At 38.1% G+C, this 19943-nt stretch overlaps 1 protein-coding gene across 8 annotated transcripts in view; it reads left to right on the plus strand.

The window, feature by feature from the left end:
• Nucleotides 1–19943, plus strand: part of lingo2 (leucine rich repeat and Ig domain containing 2) — a 280055-nt gene that overhangs the window by 69608 nt on the left and 190504 nt on the right. For 6 of the 8 annotated variants that reach the window (XR_007887017.1, XR_007887016.1, XM_051419442.1 and 3 more), the window contains exon 3: nucleotides 392–489. The exons of the other annotated variants lie outside the window; for them this stretch is intronic. The gene's annotated coding sequence lies outside the window, so the exon portion shown is untranslated. The remainder of the gene's footprint in view (nucleotides 1–391; nucleotides 490–19943) is intronic. 8 annotated transcript variants of the gene reach the window in all.

Genomic DNA, 19943 nt, shown 5'->3' on the forward strand with positions numbered 1-19943 from the left:
TGCTCATGTGCATTACAACAGTGAGTCAGTCAGTAATGGACATTCACTGTCCACGTCTGCACCACAAAGCTGAATGGCAAGAGCCCAGCAAATGCTTCTCATTTGTCTTCCCCAACTCAAATGATGGTGTAATGAGCCGTTCTCTGGCAGCTGTTTAAGCAGAAAAATGATCAAGTTGACCAGGCAGGGAGAAAGATGCTGTGCATATGTCATGTGGGTACTTTCTTGCCCACTATCCTGGTGTGGTTCAGCTATTGCTCTTCCTCGGACTGACATTTCTTCAAGGATGTTTATCCTGGATCGCTGGGCATTTGTGGTGGCGGAGTCGGTTAAAGTCGTGAGCTCACTCTCCATGTCCACTCTGATTTGTGTTTCTTTTGTTTTCTTTTAGACCCTGGAGTAAGTGACCTGTGAATAGAGTCACACTGGGGTAGGACTTCTTTACTGCTATAACTGCGTATGGACATCTGACATTGGGAAGCCCAGCAGGTATGTCAAAATGAATTCATATCTGCTTGTACATTTGGATAGTGTTGCCTTTTTACTTCAGATCTTAAGTCAGGTTTAGATTAAAGGGTCAGTTTTGAATATATAAAAAAAAACAAAACAAATATAGCAAACAGTATTTTGGTAAAAATCCACATCAACCATGGCATGCTGATCCCAGCATCAGGGGTGGAGCTAGAGGGATGGTCCGGGTAGCACTGGCCACCCCTGGAACCTTATTGGACACCCTGAGTGCCACCCCAGTTGATTGACAGGTCACTGCAAAACAGCAAGATTTTTTAACGCAACCAGAGAAGGCAGAATAAACTGATAACAATGAAGAGGAAGGGAGATATTTCCAACTTTTTTGCTAAAAAAAAACAGATCAGGCACAGATCAGGCACAGACAGACCCCAGCCCAGATATCAGCAACCCGGGCAGCTCCCAACATGAAATTAGCCAGGCAAGTCATTCATTAATTCTCATACCATGGGCGTCTATATTTGATCCTTGAGCTGAGTCTTGCGTCTAGTGTCCGTGATGTGCAGCCTTCTCTTTGTTTTGCGAAGACACCAACTTTTCCCACGGGTGTTTTTAATTTTCTGAATGAATGATGGAGCGCCGGTTTAATTGCTGCGCCAGAAACTGAAAGTACAACTTAGGCCCATGTCCTCCAGCCACTTTCCGTCCGTCATAAAGCTCTTTTTCCTGAGTTTAACCAGTGTCAGCGCCAGGATAGCTCAGTCGGTAGAGCTGGTGACCCATGTACGGAGTTGCTACAGTGGCCTGGGTTTCCTTTATTAGACCTAGTATATGCCCCCCCCCATAAAGTCTTGACCACCCTCTGGCCACCCCTTGTATAAAGGCTAGTTCCACCACTGCCTAGCATGCACACAAACAGTATTTCACATTATTTATATAGAACACTATTTAATGCATAAAGCATAGCATTTCCCTCCATATATAAAAAAAAAGTAGGAAGAAGGAATAGCCTTGTGGTAACGCAGAGGATCAGGGGACATGGGGGAGACTGACTGACCAACCACTCAGGTGGGTGGTAGTCCAATCTGACCAGCCATGAGAAGCTACTGACTCTGCTGAAAAGACAGGCAGTGTGGTGGAGCTTGTGACAGCACATTTGTGGGCCTTTGAGAGATTCTGTGTGGGTACCTTTGTAGTAGCTGGGCTAGTAGCTTTACTATGAGAGTCTCTCCAGTGTGTCTGTGGGGAAGCGGTGTTCCTGTGAGCAGAAAAGGCTGTGTTTTTACTAATATTAATATGAATTTTGTTGGACAAGTAATCTGTATTAACATCATATGCCCCCATGAATCTATGATTATGTGTACAGTGAAAACCTAACTATTTAGTGTGTTGTTCCTCCTAAATTACTTTAGTCTTGATTGACCCTGCAGTGGCGACTAACTGAATGTGGTGCGTCTCAAAGCAAAGTTTGGCTCTATTCTCAGAACTGTCACCTTTTTCAACCCACAGTTTGCATGCCTGATGTCACTGTGCCATCTGTTCCAGTGTTTAGGTCCCCTGACAGTGAAAGCCCAATTACCTCCAGTTTATAATATATCACAGACAATTAAAATGTTTGTTATTCTCAACTTGCAATTTTGTTTCAGCATGGCACAGCCTGAAATTTATCACAACACACGTGTGATAAATGGTTAAATAGAGATCTTAGTAACTATGCAATTAGTATGGCGAACAATGATACATGTCAGATGTGTCCTCCATGTCCTGATTTCTGGGGCTAAGGACAAAATTGGGATTTTTCTGTTTTGGGAAATGACTAACATAGATTGACTTTCTTATCTCTCTAATCAAATAGCCTTACTAACCACAGTGTGAAAATCTACTGCTGTCACATTTAAAGAACAGCCACAATAAATCAAGTTAGCCCATGATATTTTGCCAACGTAGACATCTGCTTTGGTCATGGAGGTTTGACATGACAGATAGCACAGTACAAGTCATAAGAGGATCATGACCGATTGTGTTAAGCAATTGAATAGTGAATCAAATTACTTTAACTCACATGACTGAAGATGAAGGGGATTTAGGAATTCAACCTCCCTAATAAGCATTTTGTGAAGTAGCTTTTAGCAAACAGGTACCTGCTTTTTGAAAACAAGGTTGGTCACTGTTGGCGAAGATACTGTACAGCTCAAAACAGGAAATAGGAGGGAAGCAAGTCCAGAATGGTGAGATATTTCCTGCTTCATCGGCAGGTCAATCTCGTTGAACCTTATACTTATTTTGTCGAGAAAAAATAGCTGGAAAATAGTTAAGTGAATCACCAGCCTCTACGTCACTTGCAAACGTTTGGAGGCATCAAAGTGACATTTTCTTCCCAAAGGGCAGAAATGACACAGAATGACTTGGAGGGTGTCAGCCGCATCTCGCCAACATGCTTAAAGCCCAGCCTCAAATGCCAGAGCTGCATGTTTCTGGTATGACCTAATGGGTCTGGTAAAGTTTTCAACTCTTTGCCTTTCATGTCACTTTTTCAATAAAAGCACCCAGGCAAGATGTGGCAAGAAAAACTGTGACCGGTTTGGAAATGAATGTGATCATGTCGGGGAAGGGACTGTGCTGAACGACGTGTGGAAAGAAAATGTATCTCTCTGAACTCCCTTTCTGCCGTGAGGCATAACACAATTAGACTTTAGATTGTTTTTTCCTCTCCCTCTGCCCATCTGATTTCTGCTCTTGCCAGGCTATTCTCTTTCATCTGCTTTATTCCTCTGTATTGTCATAATGTAGCAAACCCTGAGTGCTCTCACAGATCACTGGTACAGCTTATCAGTGAAGTGGTGCCGCTTCAAATTGGGTCCTTTAATTTAGTCTCTCTACATTCATTCTCAGGATTAGACTTTCAGGGGAAAAGGCTGTAGTGGTGGAGAGGATAGATAAACATACTTTAGGTAGAACAATCTAGAGTAGTACATGGAAATCTCATGTAGAGTTTAGGAACTGAGAGAAGAAGGGAAAGTTTGTTTGCAATTCTGATTGTTGAAGCAGGTCTTTGCTTTTGGAAACTGTCTTTATCAATCCTTAACAGTGTTGGGGAGGTAAGTGCTGCAATAATTTCAACCCATCCAGGAAATATTTGTACTACTTTGTTGAAGCTCATTTAATATACAGTATTTGCTGCTCAGTAAAACTAAACTAAATTAAACCCAAAAACTAATAATAACAGGAGCATTACATTGCAGTTGTAATTAACCTATAATATTTAAATGAGATTTACATGAATGAAACAAACGGTTATCACTGTTTTTTTCTCTGTCAAGATCCTTTACATCACTGACATAAAGTATAAAATTGCAGATCATATGTTTAGACATATGTTGCAATATTGTCCTCCATTTTAGCTGCCATGTCCCCCTCCAAACCTGTACCATTAGTTCACAATGGACAGGAGTGTGCAAGGTGGAATAGGTAACATAAAACATGAGTATATTCATGTAATATTGTTTAGTTATTATTTATTCCAGTGAATAGTTTAAAATAGCCTGCTTGCTGCTTTTTAATCAAATTTTGTGTGATTTTTGTGTATATGTTTCTTTTGGTTTATTTTGTTTTTACTAATAGCATAATAGCAGCATGAAGAGCAATATAATCTAAATTTCATTATACAACCCTTTGATGTAAAATGACAATTATATTACCATGCATCCTTGTACTTTTAATAAACTTCCTCCTATTCAATATTGTCAGTACACTTGCAGGTGTAGGTTTTTTATAGCAGGAAGAAGGAATGATAAATGGTAAATCTTTGAAAGAATAGTTTTCACCAACCCTGATGATGCTGCTGTACTACAGTATATACTACACTGTATATGGACAGTAGAGAGTTGAAGGATAGGGCAGCTCAGTATGACCTTGAGAAAGGAAGAAAACTAGGCTACCCACGTATCATACAAAAACTGAAAAAGACTCTTTTCCACCATTGCACCCTATCTGAATTATTACCTCTGCCAGATGTGTTCTTTAAACGTTGAGGTGGTCAGAAAACCCATAATACTCCAGAACAGGATTGTAATATTTTCAGAATTTCATTCACTCTCGAATTTGTAGCTACTTCTTTGTGGTTGATACACATAATATTTTGTCAGAATTACTGTATTTGTAAAACATAATATAGAGGTAGGAATTGGACCATACATATTACATACATAACATTCTGACATATGTTTCAAAGGAGCAGTGCAAGATATACCATATAGAGATAAACATATAGTGAATGTTTTCACTATAAACATTGAAGCAGAATGGCATACAGTATGCTTGCAGCTGTGAAGGGAGTACAGCAGAGTACTTAACTAGCGTGCTTTGTAATTTTACTGAATTTAATGGGTATGTTTATCTACTGTCTGGCTCCGACATTAGGATATGATCAATTTCCCTGACTTGTTGTCAGATGCTGATGTTTCATGGGCCGGTTTTAACTTAACCAGAGCAGCTGTCTCCAAATTTACATTTCAAATTGTTTTTTAGGCTCACTGTTGGATGTGAGAGTTGAAACAATATTCATCTGTGGTCGCACTTTACTGGAACGTGAAGGCATGATTAAGCCATTAGGGCCACATCTGCCAGCCTAATTCCTTTTTAATTTTCAGAGAACTCTGCTGTATATTGCTACAGTGGATGTGACATTTTGATTAAGCAAGGGCTGTAAAAATGATTATCACGAGGTTGCAAAGGGCTACTGCTCACATCACTGTGGAGAATAGTAAGCAGAGGTCCACACTGGCCACCCCAGCCAAACCAGCACACTCCAGAACTCACACTGACCTCCTTACTATCGTTACAGCAATCTGTGACACACATTGAACACAGAGGAAGGGAGAGCCAGCCCACATTTATTTGCATTCAGACCAGTAAAACCAGTGTTGTTTTATAGAAAACACTTGGACTTTACAGCTGAGCTTATTACATCAGTGTATTTAAATCTATTTTAAAGATTTTTTTCCATGGTAAATCCCTTTTGAGATTTTCTTTTTTTAATACTGCCTTTGGCATAAACACTGGGACTGGAAATAGAACTCTGATTAATTTGACTCACAGAATGCCAACTTGAAACAGTGAAGCTCCGACAGAAACCACGATGAGGGTAAATTGTTGTATATGTTTAACTAAATGATTAGTGGTTTGCATGAATAATTCCTTATTTATTGCATGAGCAAAGTATATCTTCATGTACAGGGTTGAAAGATATGGCACTGATGAGAGAAAAGACCTTAATCTAGAATGAATTTGACTCATCTGTACGCTTCCAATTTCCCATCAAAAGACTGTAGGAGATCAGCCTGTTGATTTTTGTAAAACGATTAAGGACATTAGAACATCAGTATGCGTGTTTTGTGTTTCATGACCCTAAGCGTACTTGATATGGAGCTCTTTTGGCAGATATTTTTTTCATATAGATTCTAATATTTTTTTTGCTATAAAAGGTGTCATAAACATCATTATTATTCAACTCTCAGTCAAACATAAAGAGTGAAACAGTTGCTGTTTGAATCTCCAGGAGTGCTGGTAATGTAAAATAAATTATTTCCACTCCCTTCAGCATCTTGTATCTGGAAGAGTGTGACTGTGCTGAGCAGCTTTCTAGTATATAATGTACAAAAGTACGCACTGCAACTGTGTGACGGAAGGATTTTGTTGCGCATCATTGCTGCAACACATTTAATATATAAATCCTTATCCTTATGTAATGTTTATAGTCAGTTTGTCAGGCGCCCTAACTCCAGAACTCTAAGATCTTAAAGAGTATCAAGCATATTTACAGCTTTATATTTACTTGTTGAAGTTAAGTGAATGTGATTTTCCTGACAGTAGGTTTCATGAATATGTATGCAGAGCTGAGGAACTGCTTCGTTAACGGTGTACTGTCTACACAGCTTTCACGCTCAGCAGCACCTTAGCACATGACTTGACATTATAATGATACATTGTTATAATGTCATTGTAATGATACACATTTTCCTGTGACATCCAACGGAATCGTATGAATTAGTTTGATGAAATTTCTTTGTGTTGGAATGATGGAAATATCAGACACAATTCACTCAGCAAAAGCACAGAGCATTGGTAGCATGCAATTATAATCAACTGGGGGATTTTAGGATTGTTCAAAGTATTCTGCGCACATCCTTGTCAAAGCACAGTTTGACTTGTATAGTGAGTGGGAGGTGTCAGACAAACAAAAGAGGGTGAGGACTGTCTGAAAGTGGTGATGTCTGTGGAGTTGTCTGTTGCGACTAATGATTCAAAGCCAAAGCAGAGAGAAGCAGTCAGCACTGTGGACAGATCTCTGTGTTGTGTTTCTCCTCAGGACCTTGGACAGCTCCCCAGGGATCTGACCACAGTCACAGACAGTTCATCCACCACGTACTGCTGGGCAAAACCCCATGTATCTCTTTTCTCTTTCATTTTTCTTCACCTCACATGTTCACCGTACTTATTAGTTTAGAAACTGGCAATTTCAGATGAACAACAATTAGTAAGTAATCCGAGGCATGTTTTATGAACAAAATGAATGGGTCAGTATGCTACTTTTATACTTAACTGGCTTTCTGGACTCACTTTCATGTGCTGTAACCATAGTAACATATTACTAAACTGTTCCAGAGCCTGTAAAGTCCTGGCTTGTGGCCAGTCGTTTGTCTGGAGATGTGTTACCATAGGAGCCCAAAATGGAAACTGCTGCATTCAAATTAACCGACAACTACTATAATGTTCTGTAGATTGAATTCATTAGCAGGGTGACATGTCATACCTGTGCATGTTATGAGTTAAGCATCAGGCTGGAATCATGAAAATAAAATTTTGCTATAGCTGCAGTGTGACAGCACAGTATTTCATCTTAACCCGAGTGGCCTCATCTGGAGCTGTCCATGTCGCATGTGACTGCCTATTTATCACAAATTACACCCTTACAATGTGGATGCAATCATTCTTTGATTGGAACATTCATGCAGTTGAAAGAGCTCAGAACAAGCGCTGCGAGACTGGTTATCCAGGATAACTTACGGTAAATCTAATGAAGCTGGCTAAGGCTTTGTGTGACAGAATCCTGTATTATTTTTGTATGGTTGTCATTCTTTTATGAACACCCTTCATGCACATAGAAGAAATTAAATGTCAATTTTGTTATTTCAGAATAAAGTTTGCTGGAGAGTAACATAATTCTGAGTGACAGCATAAAGAATCAAGTCACTGTAATTTTTCTTTGACAAAATTCTTACATTTTTTCTTCCGTTGTCTGCAAATCAACATGATTATCCTTTTCACACAGGCAGACCCTGGGTTTACTGAGTCATGCTGTGCAGTGTAGAAGGTTGTGATGTAGATTCCTTGCATTACATGAAACTGTCTTACCAGAGTGCTCTGGGAAAACGGCTCTAGAAGCAGAATGTGTATATCCAGGTTTTCCGAAGCTTGAAAATACATATCCTGGGGGAAAAAGTTAGTAAAATGCATTAAATGCATTCCAAATCTTCTCTAGCTGTTCCTAAGATTTATAAAGGCAATCTAGCCTGAATGTTCTCTTCTTCTGCTGCTTTTATCTTGTGAGCAAAAGAAAAATGTAAGCTGTAGTATGTTTTTATTTTAATGTTGTGGATTAATGAAATCTATTTATACTTTGATAATTATACAGAAAAATAACACCTGTGTAATTGCGACTTTTTTCTTGTTGTCATTATTTCCTGTGAAAAGTTTGTAGCCACTGATGTATTTACAACCTTCCGTTGTTATTGTCATCTTACAGGAAACAGACGGCTTTTTTCACAGTCATTAGATGTCTTAATCATGCAGCTAATTTACGTTGTTAAATTGGAACTTTCACTTCTCCCATCTCTCTGCAATGTTTCTTGCTTACTGTGAGAAGAAGGAAGAATAGGAGTACTGTGAAATGGTATGGCTTTTCTTACAATTGTTGTAATTACAGTATTAACATAATAACCATGAATAAAATGTTATTACATTGGTCCAAGTAGCAGTGTGTATTTGCTAGCTGCCTTAAATTGATTTTTAATTATTCAAATTGGAACCCTTTCTAAATTATGCAAGCATTTTGGTAGGTTTTAGGTTTATGTTGACAGTAAACGGGAAAATAACTTCTCTTTTCAGAAACAAAGTCTCAATTATTGTATAGACAGCATGCTGGACCACAATCGTTTGCTAATTTATGTGCAAGAATGGCAGAAACATAAAGGTTGTCTTGTATCCATGACAGCATGTCCTGCCGCTTTGATTGTTAGTGTTAGGCTTTGGATTTATCTCCTTCCTCTTCTTGGTCCTTGCCTGAACTTGGGTCATCACATAACCAGAAAATTGGTGGTTCTTTGGTTTCCCCCTTTGAGACTCAGCCCTCCCCCTGAAATGTTTGTGTAACTAAAACTCAAATCTGCCTCAAGACCCTTCAGTGTATAATCATTTTAAACTTTACCCAGTGGAACCAGCTGTTTCACTTTTTAGTCATATTTTTTATATCTTGCATATGTTGGGCTTAAAAATAGATAATTATAATTACACTCAGTCTTCAGAAAGCATTCCGATTAATGACCAGGCCATTTAGTGAATTACCTCCTTCTGTCTGTATTAAGCACATCTAAAAATCTTAGAAAGCAAGCTGTGAATTCTTCCTCACACATTTATGTTTATGGGTGGTGAAAATGGTAGATGTTTCCATCATTCTTTGACTGTAACACTTCAAGGCATAACCCCTCTACCAGAGCCTGCGTCACCCCATTCTGTCCTCTTCATCTTCACTACAGAAAGCTGTTTTCACACCTGCCAGGGCTTTTTATGTTTTGGTTTGGTTTTTTTTTTGGCTAAATGTGATTCGTGCACACAGGTTTTTTTCAAACCCTTTCCATTGTTGGATCTATCTGTGAATTTCAGATGTGCTTAACCTGCCTTTTTGGAAAGTCAGTGCATTTAGGCTGCTATTACCTTGTGCCCTTGAGTGATGGGAGTACCAAAGAGACCTTCTTGTTGCCTGCCTCTTGATTATAAATACATTTTAATTCTCATTTAATGATTATGTAAGTTCATTACTTGATATTTTGCACAATGGTTTCTTAATTGAGGATGGCGTTACTGCTGTAGGTTGAGCTTAAAAGCAGTGATTATGATTATTTTTATTCATACAGCATTGAATGGAGTTTAATATTTTAAGACACAAGCTAAATTGCATTTTTATGACTATTCACTAAGGTGACCACTTGCACGCATTGATGTAAGAGCAGGAATTTATTGTTGTAGGTGGATGAGGTGGATCTCATTTTGAACTATTTTGTGTAGGATTGCAACTAATAATTATTTTCATTATGAATTAATCTGCCAGTTATGTTTTTTATTAATTGATTGATCATTTGATTCATAGAAATTCAGTGAATAGTGAGAAATGCCATCACAATAAACCAGAATTAATGCTTTTTTTGTCCAACCAATAATTAAAATCTAAAAATAAAATAAATTCAAATTATTAAAATAATTCAAAGGAAAAGCAGCGCAACCTCACATTTGAGAAGCTGAAATGTTTTTGCTTAAAAAATGACAAAAGGATTATCAAAATAGGTGAAGATTACGTTTTTGTCAATGGAATATTTGACTTATCGTTCCAGTTCTTGTAACCCATTTTCATAAGTTTTATGGGGGAAAATCTTAATTTTTAAGTAACTAGTAAGTAAAGCTTTCAAATGTAGTGTACTAAATAACGTAGTAAAAAGTACAATATTTCTCTCTGAGAGTAGAATTAGACAGTAGCTTGGGAAGAAAATACTTATACCTCCAAGTACTTAAGTACATTCCTTGAGTAAATGTACTTAGTTACATTCCACCACTTTATCTGTATGAATGAATACATTTGGGGTTTGGACTGTTAGTTGAGCAAAATTAGCATTTTGAAGACATTATTTTGGTCCCTGGGCAACTGTGATGTATTATTTTCTGACCTTTGACAAACCTAACGATTAATAGATAAATAAAAACATTTAAAAAATGATAATAATCATAATAAAAAGAGTCAGCCCCAATAAAGACTTAACAAAAAGAGACAGTACAATCCATTTGCCCCCCTACTCCATATCTCACCAAGTCTAAAATAGTTTTTGTTTTAACTGTACAGCCATGCTGGTGGTGTTTGGCATATACTGTCATGATTTTTGAGACTTCTCTCCTTGACATATTTAATCATTTATCCTGGCAGTTGCTTGGGCTGATGCACCTGCAGTGTAAAAACAGTTAATTTGGCCTCTTTGAATTTTCTGATGTTGCTTAGAAATCTCCCGTGCCATAGCACTGATTGCCAACCCTTCTTTTATAGCTGACAAGCACTGCAAATTGGCATTCAACCAACTATGACCCACCTTTAGAGCAGTGTTTGTAATTGTGATTAACATTGTTTTAATGGCCAATTCCATGTGGTGGGATTTTATGTGGGCCCTGCATCGATGTACTATAGACGTATGCACCAGGTGCCAGGCAAATAAAAAAAATAAAACAAAGGTTACACATAGGACACATTGTATTTTGAAAATAAACTCAGGACTTCACGTCATGACCTCAGCTGAAGTATAGTGCATGCTTCCCTCCCCTACTGTGACCTTTTCACCGCAGGTTAATCAGAGCACTGTAGTAGACAAATGGTGAAGATGAGACCGGCCCCTTTGTAAAAAAAAAAAACCAAAAAAACATTCAATCTCTTCTTATTGTGACTCTTTCGAGTGCCCCTTTAGCGAGAGCTTATATCTTAAACTGTCTGCTCAATAACTCAATTCTACTCTTATCTCAGGCACAAGGAAGAGATTTAGAGTGAGGTGGGAGAGCTTTCTTTCATTCGCCGTAGGATGTCTCCCACCAGCCACTGACTGTAAAGAAATACAGAGCACCCCCATCAATGATGTCTTTGAGAGATTACCATGAAGAGGGGTGTTAATAACGTGACACAACATGTGACAACGGATGGTTTATTGAAGGGTGCTATAGAGGCATTTGCAACGCAAGGTGGTGGTGACAAATTGTTCCACAGATAGGACTACATGGAGAGTTTATAAATGGAAAAGATGGGTCTATTTGCTTTATTGATTTTCTTTATACTTTTGCTATAAATACAAGCCTGGTCTGGTTTCAACAATTACTGGAATAAAGGAAAGGAAGTACAGGAGTGAACATTGCTTCAATGTCAATACTAACCCCTTGTAAAATCAAAATGTTTCTACATTTTGCTTATTCGATGGGTAGTGTCTTAAAGCTACAGTTGCTAACATTTATGGAGTAGCAATCATTTAGAAATAAATGTGTCAGGATACCGGAAACAATGGCAGGCTCATTCCTCTGCTTTTCTCATTTTGAATGTGTGAGAACCCATCTGTGCAATGACACTGCTGAGGTAGAACGTGTGACTCCATGTCAGCCACTGCTAGGGGGTGAATGGAGGACGAGTGGGAAGTGTTGTTTAGGTGTTCAGTGTACATATTCTACAAGGCATCTTTGACTTTGAAGCAGTCTTAGGTGGGATGATGGCTTGACTTATGCAAGACCGCTAGATGTGTGATACATGGTTTTCCCCGCATGCACAGCCATGTAGGCTCTGCACAGTCTGAAGTTTTCAGAGGATAGATCCCTCAGCAGTGTCTTTCACAAGCGTAGTGAACGTTTGCGAGCACAAACTGTGAATCTTGAATCATTTTGTTGAGGTTTGGTCTCTCTATCAAGTAAGCTAGTTCACACCCCTTAAAATGTAGCATGTCTATCACTCATCTCATACCTTTTTGTGTAAGAAAGTATGTTTTGACTCCTTTCCTTTTAACTGTCAACATCTCACAAACCCTTGGATTTATATACTGACCCCTCCTAGGAGACCCACCTCCCATGATGGAAACCACTGCACTAGGTCGTCCTGATGCCCATGATATTGTCCAGTATGCAGTATCTTGTATGTTAAATCTGCAAGGTATTGCACCTTTTTGTTTGTAATAAAATGATGTCATAAGATGATATTTACATATTGACATCAGTCTATTTAGGATAAATAAACCATTTTTTTTTATTGTTCATGCTTCTAATCACATACACATAGAAAAAAAATTCTTCTCTCATCAGGAGACAGAGCACCATACTAGGGACAGGACCCAATGATGTGATGAGATATTCTAAGGGAAGAAGAACATGTTTACACTAATCCATCCTGACTGCATGTATTTGTGCTTAGATTTTCCTCAGTTCTTCCTTCAATTGAAGTTTTTCTGTGCCTTGCCCTATTCTCAGTTTATTCCCTCCTTTTCTTTATTTACTTCCTCAATTTCCCTGCATTTATATGTCTGGAATTTGTATGAGACAGATTATTTGCATTAGTGGCTGTGCAGAATAAAAATGTAACTATTTTCTGGCTGGTGTGGCTCACCCTTGTTTGTTCTCTGCCCTTTATTTCTTTTGCTCCGTATTTGACATTATTTGACCAACTTGTTTGTTGTCATACCCAGTTTGTTCAACTCTGTTTGTCTGCCTTTTGTATTTGTCTTAATGTTTACAGAGAGCAAAGATGTATTTGTTCTCTCTTGTTTGCTTTTGCTGTTTAGTGAGGAGGTTTTGTTACTGCACTTGTACAGACCAAACCAGAGAGAGGAGCTGTGCATCCCCGTGGTTACCCGCTCATATTTTCTGTGGAGCTGTTTCCTGAGGAGTTATATAAACTCATAGCTCGTCTACAGTAAGAGCTAAACAAATGCTGTGTAATGTAACGTAATACAGTCAATACTACTTTTGATAAGCTTATATATTTCAGTTTGTATCTCTTTAGACTAACAGTCATAGTAGCATGACGTTGAATTGCAGCATAATGCAGGATTATCAGTTATACCTTGGTGTAGAGGGGAAAGGGGCAACATTTTAGCCATGCCTCAAAAAAGGTGATATTTATTGCTGTCATTTTGTTCCACCTCCTTTACTTTATGGTTACATTTGCTATCTTATATCTGAAATGTGTTGTCTTCAATTATCAATTATTTTTCAATTGGTTGATTATTTGTTTTTTATATGATATATGAAAATACTGTGGGGAAAATAAATCCTCACGTCACGTGACATTTTTATGTCGAAAAACCAATTTCTTAATATTCAGTTCACAATGATGCTACACATAGAAAAGAAAATCCTCACATATCACATTAAATTATTTAAACAAATTAACAGATATTGAAATACTCGTTGATTCATTTTCTGTCAACTAACTAATTCAATAATTGACTAATCATTTTATCAGGAATGGTCTTTTTTTAGTTTCATATATTTATTGTCTTTATTTTTGCACCTTGTATAGATTCAGATGAAAAACAGTAGAAAGGTCACTTCAGTCAGACATAATAGGATGTTTGTTTGTTTTCATTTGGCTTTTTTCCGCTTTTGACCACATATAACTCACACATTACAGTTCTAAAGTGGCAATTTCAAGAAATATGTCAATATTTCTTCACGAGCCAAACATATGTGTTTATGTCTTTACCAGGAATATTCCCCCGACAATGTTATGAATCCAGTTATCAAAACACAAAGTACATGAGAGAAGATAATGATTTGTATTTATAAGGCTATGTGTGCACAGTCAGTTGTTTATGATGTCCCAGCCCCCCGTGGAGCTACAAAGGTTGATGGCATACTAAGCAAAATGTTGGCGTGTGAGCAATAAGACCAGAGAGGGCTTGTCCTCCTCTGAACCAACAAAGGGGTCATGTTTGTACAAAAACCTCGGTGTGTGCGGGTGGGGGACTCGTTGCCATCACATGAAGACAGAAATGCCAGGCCTCTCTGGTAATAAGAGAAAGCTCTGAGGTGGCAATGACCAGTCTGACATCCACCACACTCTCCGACCTTTGACTTTATGCAATCTTTCCATGTTCAAGCAAACATTATCTGGGTCATGGAAATACAAATGTCAAGCATTTCCGCATGAGAATAGTTGTGATTTGGACCCTGGGGACAAACAGGGCCCCGACGTTTCTTTTTCTTTCCCTTACTTTCTGATCTCTCGTTCCCTCTTTTCCTTCATGTCTTTCTCATGACTACTCTTTCCCTCTTTCTCTCTCCTTCCCTGTGTGTGCGCTGTGGCACACAGGACCTGTCCACTTGCTTGTAGAGAGCGTTGTGGTAATGTTGTGTGGCAGTTGCCGAGGACAATGGCCTGCGGGTGTTTTGTGATGTAATGATCCCTGCCATCGCCTCTCGCCCCCCTCTGGTCAGTGAAGGGGGGAAAGGGATGGAAGGTAACGGGGCAAGTACAAACACGCATAAGGAGGAGCACTGCTGGGAAACGGTATCCAAACAGAGCCAAGCTTGTGACTGGACAGTTGCCTGCTCAGATATTGTAAAGGAAAATTAGTCAGTGAAATGAAGTGTACAGACGCTCCTCAGTTCTCAACAACTACTGCTGAGGTGCACTTGGACAAAGCTCTTAGCCTCCGGATGCTCGTGGTGAGCTCCAAAAGACGGTCACTGCTCTGTGAAGCTCTAATGTGTGAATGTATTCTACTAGGGCAATATGGCAGGAAATATGATTATGATCATTCTTTCCATCTTGATCAATATTGATGTTTATCATGATATCTAATTTGATAATGCTGCCAGTTTGAAGAATATCTCTTTATAATGACAGAAGCCTGAAGAAACCAGAGGGTTCATTAATTAAACTTTCGAATATAGCTGATAAACAGAAACAATAGAATAACATATTATAAACATTTAACTGTGCCAACATGGCTTGCTTTAGAATATATCTTGTTATTTCTTGTGTTTCCTTTCTTGATTGGCATTGACCGCTGCCCTATATTTGACATTGTGTTACCTTTTTTTCAACAATTTCCTCAACTAACGCAAGTTTACTTTCACCGTTGCTTTTGTGCCCCTCAATTCCTCAAATTTTTTCCCTCTTTTTCAGAAAACATCCACTTTCTTTACCAGTAGCTCAAACAATGCAACCAAAAACTGCCAACTGACTGGCTGTTAGAACTATCCATATCAAGTAAAGGTTTATCATGATCGAAATAACATACATTTTATCACAATCACGCTTTTATCGCCATCCATATGTTTAACCATATGACTGGAGCAAAGGTATAATGGAAAAGGGTTTGTATTCTCATCAAATGTTTTCTTGCTAATTCAATTTCACACTTATAATGCTTTTCCCTATAGAATCTAAGATTTACAGAAAGCAACTTAATTTTTAAGAGATTACAGAAACAGTCTAATGGTGAGCATAAAAACTTAATTCTTGACCTTGGAAATGGTAGTCCAACAAAATTAACTTAAAGGTCTTGTGAGTGGGATTTAGTGGTGTAGTTGAAGATTCCAGCTCACTCGCTTCACCCTCCCTTTCCAAGCGTGTGGGAGAAACTACATTGGTCACAAAACACATGGAAAAACACATGGAAATGCCCCTATCTAAAGCCATTGTTTGGTTTGTTCATTTTGGGCTACAGTAGAAACGTGACTGTGGATAAAGATTCTAAGGTAACGAAAACAAAACGATTCACATTTTCAGGTGAATATACACTAACGAAAACATACCTATGATTATTATATTTCTGCCGATGGACTAAATGTTACACACTGGACCTTTAAGATGCACTTAGCTTTCTACACCATCTTGGGGTCATCCAAAGGCAGAATCCAAATCTGGAAGCTGCTTGTCAAGAATTTGGACATCACTATAGCAATGTTTTTTTCTAATGAAACAGTTCATGTGAAGGACTTGGAAATTCACAATGCATGCTGCCACTGGAAGAAAACCCATGAGCACATGTTGTGACAACATAATTTGGGGCATTCTTGTAAAGCTTGTAGATTGAATATATATATATAAATATATCTTTTGCAAACATTTTGTTAATTTGTTAAGTGTTGAAGCAATTTTTTCAAACAAAAATGCTAAACTTTAACCATATTTAGCTCCTTAAATGTCATTGCTGTTTTAATCCATTCAATCTATTTGTGTCATAGACTGTTGGTTGGACAAAGTAAAAACATCTCACCTTGGGCTTTGTGAAATAGTGATGGATATTATTATATATTATTTCACTTTTTTACGGAGACCAGACAATTTACTGATTAATTGAGAAAATAATCAGTGGATTAAATGATAATCAAAATAATAATCACTCATTAGTTGCAGCTGTGGATTCTTGTATATTTAGCAAAAAATGGGAGAGATACATGGCCTCACTGATGTGTGAGCAGAAAATAACGTGCAAGCTTAAATTGATGCCGAGAGGGATGCTCCTGTTTTATATATTTTCAGCCTGACAAGTCTGTATGCTCTCATTTTTTTCCTGCAGATGTCATTGTTTCCTTGAAGCAGAGGTAAACACCTCCATTTTGATGGCAAAAGCATCACACAAACATACCATGAATCAGAACAGCAGTAAACAAGTGTGAAAGCAGACCAGGGAGGTTAGAGGCGGACGATTGACCTCAGGTTCAGACAGAAACAAACAAACTCAGTGTGAAAACAGTCAAAGAAGCTGTTTTTGGGTTGTTCTAGGATTTTGCTGCGTCTCAGTAACTTAAAGTTGCCTTGTAGCCTATAGCTATTGATTCAAGTTGCATTTGGCTTTATTGTGTCTGTAATCCAGCATGTCTGCTATCATCTGCTATAGCTATTGCACATAGGTAGTGCAAGTGCGTTTCGTATTTTGACTGGCTGTTCTCAGCACAGCCAGAGGTTCATTTCAACAGTCAGGACAAGACAATAAAGCTTTTGAGAATGCACAACTGGAATTATAACTCAATATATAACTCAAATGAAAATAGAAACAGAGTGCAATGCAGCAGTTTTCCAGCTCCAAAACATTAAGATACTGTAATTCAGGATGTAGATGTGAAGGCAGTAAATGCTGGTAATGACTACAGAAGTATGGGATCCATTTCTGCGGTGCAGCAAGATAAAATTGCTTTCTTTTTGTGGTCACTGCATTTTGAGGCTAAAATTTGGTTTAGGTTGGAAAAAATAAATTAACTGTAGAGCCCGAAGTCCTTGTACAGTAACGTGACTGAGAACAAGGCTTTCTGAATTGAGCCAACATTGCAGTCATCTCTGGAGGACACAGCAGATCTACATATTCCAATCAAAATCTGTTCAAAACCAAATACAACTAATAGGGGGAAAATTGTCAGTAATTAAAATGTACATCAGAACTTCTTGTTGAAAATACACCACAGACTGCTCCTCCATCTGTTAATTACTTTGAGTGGCTTGTTAAGTGAGTGCCTTGGCAATATCCTCATTTCAAATACATTCGGCTGATGAGCATGACTTCAATGATGAGGTTTAGATTTGTGTTCGTTAAAGCCAAATTTGATACATTTCTTCAAAAAGGTCCTGTCTCTCTCAATAAAGACTGTCTGTGTTCAATATAACAACAACTCATAACACCAGTTCTGTGAATGTCTCTTCCATCCAGTGTATGTGGTATGATTTGTGTTTAGTTTTTGCAAAACAAGAGTTAGTACATTTTCTACACATTTGTTTTGTTGCTGAAAAACCAAAATTTCATATGCACACAATTACTAAATTCCCTTGCCGGTCAGCTTGGCAGGAATTTGTATTTCTCAGTCGAGTCTGCTTGGTTAAATAAGGGATTAGAAGATGCATCATATCACTGCTGTCAAAGTGTGTCGTCTGAGCAAATGTGATTCCATACCACTGAATGTGTCAGAAAAAATAATATTGCAATATTCTTCACTGCACAAACATCATCCTGGATTGATGATACAATATTTCTTTATATTAATTATCTAATCTTGACAACTATTATCTTCATGCTCCATCTCCGTGCTCACTAAGGCAGACTTTAAAAAAATCCTCATCCATCATAGTGTCAGCATCTTGCTGAGTCAAAGCTCCGAGAACAACTTGTCATTGTCACTGTTCCTTTCTCATTTCTGTGTCATATAACAGGAAGATGCCATCTCAAAACAATCAAAATCACTTCAGTCAGTGTAAAATTCATATCCTAGTAAATGCGTTATAGTAGCTGCTCATTCATTGGATTAGAACACAAAGGTAGCTAGTTTAAGGATAAACATAAGACATCTATAAACACAATGCCAGCAACCACAGGAGGACATTCTTGTCACCAGGAACTGCTTGCCCTGGTAGTGACATCTCATTTCACATTTCTTTTCACTCCTCAGTAAGCCCATAATCAAGCTACATTGGACTTGTTTTAAACCTCATCTTCAATGGTCCTAGTAGATCCTGCATATTCCAATGTCCAGTTAAAATGTAATCATGACCACAAACATCTTGATGAAGTTAAATAAATAGTAGCAATATTAATATCATTTTGAAAAAACCGAATTTCCGTGTATTTTTATATTTAGTTAAATATAACAATCTTGCGTTATTGAGTAAGTTAGATTGCCCTTTAGATAAATTGTAGGTATGGGATCCTAATCTTAATATATTTTCAAGATAATCTTTTGTATTAGTTTTGTAATTTCCAAATAAATCTCTGTTGTCACATGGATAGAGCCATTCAGTATTACAGTAATGTGCATAAGCTTTTTTTATTTCAGTCAGTCACGAGAGCCTGATCTACATTATGCCAGCTATGAGAGCTTTTTAAAGCTTCTTTGCATGGACTGGCAAAGTCTGTGGTGAGGTGAGCCAATCTCCTGTAGAGCAGTAGAGGACCCAGATAGCTCTCCGTGTGTCGATCAGCACTACTAGTGTTAAAAGTTAAGTCTCGTTCTTTAGATACATACATTTGGCAATCTCTTTGAATCGCAAACCTTGATGGAATTGTTTTGAATCGCAAAAGCTTGTGGTTGTTAGGGTCAGAACATAGAGTGCTTTGCCTTTAAGCCCAGGCATCTGCAAATCCTCTCAAATACATGTGCCCAGGTTACACAACCGTTCATTATCATGTTGAAGCTGAAGCCTATGGTGTGCTTTCCCATGAAGAACGCCATCACAATGAATTCTAATTGCAATGATTCACCTTTAAAATTAGTCGTGTTTCTCTTCTTGCAAGGGACGTGCTTCCAGCAACAAAAGCATGTTTGCGCACTTTCATCTGGCTATCCCTTGCTAAAGTGGGATCGCCCACACATTCCCCTCTCCAATGAAAAAGGATTTGATCACTGCTGCCAAGCAGAGTCAACACTGTGTAAATGGAGGAGTGGGAGAGAGCTGTGTGCGAGCGGAGTCTGCTTGTGATGTCTTTATCAGGCCTATATGCAAATAGAGGCATTGCCACAATCCAATAAGTGGAACACATTGATAGTGTTTTGATGCAATGTAACGATCCAGAACAAAATTGCTTTGTTTCATTGACTTTATCAAATATTGTAATCACTCTACAGAGATGTTTTTTTTCTTAATTTTCCTTATCAGTTTGGTCATTCAATTACTGTTTTAACGTCAGTCAAAGCCAAAC

Source organism: Dicentrarchus labrax, unplaced genomic scaffold (assembly GCF_905237075.1).
Source record: "Dicentrarchus labrax unplaced genomic scaffold, dlabrax2021, whole genome shotgun sequence".
NCBI classification, from domain to species: Eukaryota; Metazoa; Chordata; class Actinopteri; family Moronidae; genus Dicentrarchus; species Dicentrarchus labrax.